At 55.7% G+C, this 6,718-nt stretch overlaps 1 non-coding gene across 1 annotated transcript; it reads right to left on the bottom strand.

The window, feature by feature from the left end:
• Positions 1–1,742: 1,742 nt before the first annotated feature.
• Positions 1,743–1,861, bottom strand: LOC112479265. Its single transcript, XR_003046135.1, has one exon. It is a non-coding gene; the product is annotated as a 5S ribosomal RNA (ribosomal RNA).
• Between the last annotated feature and the right edge of the window lie 4,857 nt (positions 1,862–6,718).

Raw genomic sequence — 6,718 nt, forward strand, 5'->3', positions numbered from 1 at the left:
TGGTCCGGGCGCGCCCCGGGCGCCCGGGGAGGCGCGAAGACGTCGGGCGGGAGCGGGCGGCCCGGCCCACACTTGTTGAACCGGGCCTGGGCCCAGGCGGCCTCAGATCCTAAAGGCCTGGCTGAGCAATTCGTGGTTCAGCCCAGAGGTTTTTGCTGAGTGCCAGCTCCGTGCCGGAGGCACGCGGGGCTGCAGGAGAGCGCAGGCAGGTCGGGGGACAGGCACAGGGCCGCCATACGAAGAGGAGAGCGCCAAGCGCTGGCGGGGGAAGTGTGGAAGGCTTCGTGAAGGAAGGGGGCGTTTAAACCGCCGAGGCCACCAAGATCCTGAAAGACCCCAGGGCCTTCCTTAGTCATTGGGGCTAACACGCCCGCAAAAACCCTCATTTTGTCCCAAATGGTCAGATTTCAGCTGCGGCAAAGCTGGAGGTGAGCTCATGGCCTAGGACCCCTGACAAAGTCGAGCCCAATCTACTTTGCTTGGCTGCAGCCAGGGTAGGTGGGGAGCTCATGTTTCTCCCTGTACCCAAAACCTTGGCTGAGGTTCAGCCTGATACCCCCATCTCTAACCATTCATTCTGCTCTGCCCAGTCCCCAGGCCCAGCTGGAGGGAGGTCCACCTTCCTCAGAAGCCAGGGACCACTTGGTGGCCTCTGTGAGGCATGCCACTGTGACAGCTGAGCTGATCTTACCAGCTGACCTAGTCAAGGTGGGGATGGGACCCCTTCCTCTTTTTAGCTCTCTCCCTATCTCCTATAAAAGAGACATCTCGAGTCCCTACCACAAACACACCTTCCTCACATATTAAATATTTGCTGGAACAGATTAGGAGGAAATGTGTTTGATAAATGAATTTACACAATTCAAAAGTCAGGAGTCAAAAGATGGCAGACTTCCATGCAGCTAGTCGAAGAGGATAGTTTTTCAAGGGGGAGGCCCTTTACACTGCCCCCCACACTTCTGTGGAGCATCCCCTGGCTGGATGGGGGGCAAATGAGCCTCCTCCTCCTCCACTCCTTCCTGGAGCCTGTACATTTAGCCAAGGGGCTTTCCTTTCCTGCCTGTTACCTTGTCTGTCACTTGAGAATCCTATCACCTACCTCCTGGGGTCCCTGCAAGGGGGATGTGGGCTCTGGCAGGGACATTAATGTTTGCCCTCTTCTTCCTTTCCCAGGGCTCTGCCTTCATGCAACTCACACTTCTCTGTCAACCTTCCCCTCTTACCCCAGACTCTGTCGTTCAACCGACATGAAGTGAGCACCTACTGTGCACTTAGCTTTTGAATAAATCCTAGAGAAACACAGTCTGTCTAGGAAAGAGGTGAATTTAGTTCATTCACTCAACAAATATTTATTAAGTACTTTGGTTGTGCCAGACCCTGGGAGGGGCTGGTACTTAGTAGGTGCTTAGTGAGTACCGTGATGTAGTGTTCAAGGATGACCCTGGACGCAAGAGGCAGTCTTTCTCATTGGGAGAGCAGCTCAAATGTCTTCACTTGTGAGGAGAAAGTTACACAGTGTTTGGGATGAGGCCCCAGGAGGAAGGGATGCTCATCATGCTGTCTGCTGCCCTATCTCCTTGTCTACTACTGTGCCTGGCACATAGTGGGTTAGCAATAATGTTCATCGAATGAATGAATATCTTTTTTTTTTTTTTTCAGGTGAGGCAACCCTTGGTTGACCTCACAGATTGCAAGGACCTTGTCAGCTTACAATTCCTTATTTATTCATTTATTTATTTTTATGCCTACAGCACCTGGTCTTCCTAGGTGGTCTCCCATCCAAGTACTAACCAGGCCCGACCCTGCTTAGCTTCCAAGATCAGACGGGATTGGGCTTGTTCAGGGTGCCATGGCCGTAGACTTATTTTTCTTGACTCATGTGACCCATTCAGCTTTTCATGTTCCAATTTTTGGGAGAGGCATGGATGTAGAGAAAAGTTCTTTATTATAAAGAGAACAATGGTGCAAGTTCAGTGATAAAAGGTGACTGGAGCTGGCTGTCAGGGAGAGACTAGAGTGGTGGGGACTGTGGACAACGTGCCTATCTAAAGGGGCAGTCACAATCGTGTCATTCCAGCATAGAAACCCAATGTGGCCACATCTGTCCATTTTCCAAGAGAAGCTGGAAATCTAGATTTGTATGTGAACTCTACCAATTTTTAAACTCTACCAATTTTCAAAAATTTTTAAAAATATGGACTGAGTCAAACAAAATATCTTTATGAGTCATATTTAACCCATAGGTTGCTGGTGTGCGGCCCGTGGTGCATGGGCAGCTCTGGAACCAATGTGTGTGAACTTGGGTAAATACCGAGCTGAACTATGAGCTCCAGGAGGGCAGGCACCCTCTGCTCTCTGTTCACACGGTGCCAGGGAGATATCATTCATTCATTCCTTGATTCAATCACCAAGTACTGAATACCGGCATTATGCTAGACACGGGGAATCCTGTGACGCAAGGCAGAGAGCTAAGAAAACTGGAAGCGTGACGCAGGACTTCAATTCGCAGGGTGACATTGACAGGTGGGGGGTACGGAGATCTGAATGAGAGGTAGGAGCCAGCTGCGCTGAGCAGGAAGCACCTGACCCGCAGAAGGAACAGCCGGGGCAAAGGCCCCAGAGTGGGAGTAAGCCTAGTGTGTGTGCAATGAACCGAAAGGAGGTGGCTGGATCCCGAGGGAATGGGATGGGAGGGTGTGGGAACTGAGCTTGGAGACGCAGGTCGGCCATATCACGTGAGGCTCAGTGTGGTAGGAAGTCTTGGGGTCTGCTACGGGGAATGGAGTGTGTGTCGGGGCGGGGGGAGAGGTGGGGAGGGTGGCAGCAGAGGGGCTGCTGTAATAGTCCGAGCAGGAGGGGATGGTGGCCTAGGCCAGCTGCAAACAGAGCCACGAGTGCTGATTCTAGGTGTTCCGAGTAGACATCTCTCATTGGTATACTGGATAGGGGGGTGAAGGAAGGCAGAACCCCAGGAGGCAAGTGAGGGCCATGCCCCCCAAAGAGCGGTAGCTGGTATTCTCCTTTGGTGCTCGGCTCACATCCCGGGCAGCCAAGGGAGAGCTAGGGCAGGAATTAGATGGAGGGAGGAGGTTTGGAACCACCCCTTCCTGCTCTCAGAGGAGGCATCCGGGAGGAGCCGAGATGGTACGGACGCTGAAGGCACAAGGGCTTATGGGACCTGAGATGTGCTGAGAAGCAGGAAAGAGCCGGGGCCAGTCGGGCTGCCCAAGATTTAGTCTCTGGGGACTTGGGCCTAACCTTGGGGCCTGCGGTCTGAAGGGCCATCGGCTCACCTCCTGTCCTCGTTAAGGCCTCAGTGTACATATCTGTGACGTGGGACTCCTAGTTCCAGCTCTGCTCCTTGGAACTGTAGAGTGATGCTCTCAATTTATTTTTGCCCAGAAGCCCAGCAGCCTTTTGAGAATGGACACAGCCTTGAAACAGGCCAGTGGTGCCCCTGGCCACCGAGGCCTCTGCTTGCCTCAAACAATGGCCTTTCTAGCCCTGTTTGACAATAGCCCTGTGGATGCTGCAAAGCCCCTAACAAACTGTTAGTGCTGTGGTGACATGGACTCCTCCATCTCTTTCTGAGTTCCTGTTTATGGGCCTCCCAATCCACTGCTAGAGGGAGTCAGGGCTGCTTAGGGCCTGGCAGGGGGCAGGGCCTGGGGGATGGTGGGCAGAGGAGGCGGCTCCGGGCCAGCTGGCGCCTGAGGAATGGTGCGAGGGGAAGCCATAGGTTCTCATCCAAGGCCAAGGAGCTGGGTTAGGCTCACCACTGTGGCCCCGTGTCTGGCCTGCCAGACTTGATTTCATTCTCACAGTTCCCACAGCCTTCTCCATCTTGGATCCTGGAACCATCGGCCCTCAAGTATTCAGGGCCAAAGACCAGAGTCAGCCCACTTCCCTCACGCACCCACCGGCAAGTCCTGTCAGCCCCCACGGCCCTGGCATCCACCCACACTTCCACCTCCACGATCACCACCCTGGTCCCAGCCCCTACCATGTCTTACCTGGACCACATAACAGCCTCCTGACCAGCCTCCCAGCTCCCTCTCACCTCTCACAGCCAGTGTGTCCCCTCAGCTCAAAACTCCCCAGTGGCTCCTATCACAGCTGGAATAAAGTCCTCGAGGCCAGGTCTCCCCTGGCCTCCTGACCCCACGCCTCTCCCTTCTCGCTGATTGTTTGTGCCAGCCACACCGCTTGCCCTCTGTCCCCTGAACAGGCTAAAGCCTGTTCCCAGCTCAGCCCTCTCCTCTGCTACGCCTCGCGCCTCGAACGCTTTTCCCTAATTGATGGCTGACTGCCTCTTGTCACTCAGGTTTCAGCCAAATGTTCCCTTTTCTGAGAGGCCTCTGACCACCTCAGCTAAATCCTTGTCCCCCCAGTCACCTCTTTCCTGTTACCTTATTCTGTGTTCTTTGCAGCATCTTTTACTCTGTGAAATTTTCATTTGTCTTATTTGTTGTCTGTCGCCCTCTCCTCCCGTGTAAGTTCTGTACACGAGGGACCTCTTTTAATACCACGTTGGTAGCTTTATTGAGATATAATTCATATACCATAAAACCCATCCTTTATGGTATACAATTCAGTGGTTTTACTGTCTTCACAGAGTTGTGCAACCATCACCCCAAATGAAACCCTGTACCCAATAGCAGCCGCTCCCCATTCCTCCCAACCCCTGGCACCCACTACTCCTTTCTCGTTGTGGATTTGCCAATTGATATGTTCTTATTAAGACACCCCTGTATCCCCAGTATTCAGTGCTATGAGGATGGGTTGGTCCCATCCCCCATTTTACAGGTGAGAAAACTGAGGCTCGGGACCCCTTGGGAAACTGTCTTTCCTTTTTCTAAGCTTGGTGTCTGGCGTGTCCCCGCAGCTGGGCTACAGTGGGGAGGATGGAAACAGAGCGGGAAGAAAAGGAATGAGGTGCGAATATCAAGCAGAGAGTTCCCTGCTCAGCCAACTGGCTGAGGCCCGCACTTGGGCCCTCTCTCAGAGTTCACCTGACTGCGGATGAGGGACCATGCATGCCCTCAGTGCTGGCGGGATGAGCTTAATTCTATGCCTGGCCTATGCCAGGGACAGACCAGAACCACACTCCCGCTGGGGAGCAGGGAACGCAGGTGGGGGCGGAGATCATCCAAGATCTGGATACCCAAGAGGGCTGAGGCCAGCTGGTGGGGGAGGAGGGCCAAGTCGGGGGCAGTGAGGGGCTGTTTGCTAAAGTCCGGGCTCTACCACCTAGGAGCTCTGTGACTTTGGGCAAGTGACTGTACCTCTCTGGGCCTTTCTTTCCCCAACTGTTCATGGTACCCATCCTGGGGTACCACAGGGTTGCCATGAGCCTGTGAGTCCATGTGGATGCGCCTACCACAGTATCGGGCATCACGTGTGGATACCCTCCCTTCAGACCCCAGCAGAGGCCGGAGCCAGCGTCGAATTTCCTGACCCTTTGAAGCCTGTCTTCTCAACTGTAAAAAGGGGTTTAATAATCATTCCTCCCTCCCTATGAGTGCTGAGGGCCGGGGACGTGCAGTTATCAGCACCCTCTGGGCCTCAGACAGGGAAACCAGACAGGCTCCTTGTTCCACTCCCAGGGCTGCTCTCATCCTGGCCTCTTTCATCTTAGGTTTAATTAGCCAGGCTGCCCCACCCCACAGCCTCTTGGGCAGGAGTCATCACTCCCATTTTATAGATGGGGAAACTGAGGTACCTAGAGGGAAGTGGTTTGGGGCTGCCGCCTGTGAGTCAGTTGTGAAGCCGAGGCCTAGAGGAGCTGAGACTGGGCTTTCCAGCTGGACCTGTCTCTTGGGGTGGATCCTTGTCTCCATCCCCCTGGCACGCAGATAGCCTCTTTTCCAGCTACCCCACCACTTCCTATCACCTCCCATCTGGAGGGCAGCAGAATGGGGTAGGAAGGGAGGAGCCTGTGAAGCCTAGGGGAAGGAGAGAAACTAGTTGGCAGCTACTAGCATGGGGGCTCAGGTCTGTTTCATCTTCAAAGCAGGCTAATTAGAGCCAGAGGCGTTAGTCAGGCCGGTGGGCTGTGGGGTCTGGACGCCGGCAGTTCTGTGCCCTGGAAACGTGGTCAGTGGGGCATCAGAAGCCTGGGTCTGGGCCCAGGAGAGGCTACTAGGTAAGACCCTGACCCAGTTTCCTGGGTGTCCCCGAAAACCCTGATCCAGCCTTCTGGAAGTCAAGAGTGCTCGGTTCGGCACTGCTTGGTCCCAGGTCTTCGGTTTCCCGGTGGGTGCTAGGCGTGCCACGCCGTGAGATCCGTGACACGCCGGGCCCTGCCAGTCCGCACGTCTCCATCCCGTTGTTTTCCAGCTCCATCGCGGTTTATGGGCTTGCTCCGCCAGCTTTACCCCGGCCTGGCTGCCGCGCGACCCTGGCCGGTCGTCGGCCACGCCTATGGCAAAGGTCAGCAGCTTCCGTCTGCCGCGACCCCAAGCCGAGCGGGTGGGGGGGCCCCCCGGCCGGCGTCGGAGAAGCGAAGCCAAGCCCTAGGGCGCCCGCCGGACCGGTTCTGCGGGACCGCGGCGCGCACTTCCTGCGCGAGCGCTGGGACCGCACCTTGCACACCCCCCAGCGGCCGCCCTGGGAGCGCGGAGACCCACACCGCGCGCCACGCCTAGGGGCCGAGCGCGGCGGCCGCAGGGTGCGGTGTGCCCGGGCGCCGGCTGAGGGAGGGGGAGCCCTGGCTGCC

Source organism: Pteropus alecto, unplaced genomic scaffold (genome assembly GCF_000325575.1).
Source record: "Pteropus alecto unplaced genomic scaffold, ASM32557v1 scaffold43, whole genome shotgun sequence".
NCBI lineage: Eukaryota > Metazoa > Chordata > Mammalia > Chiroptera > Pteropodidae > Pteropus > Pteropus alecto.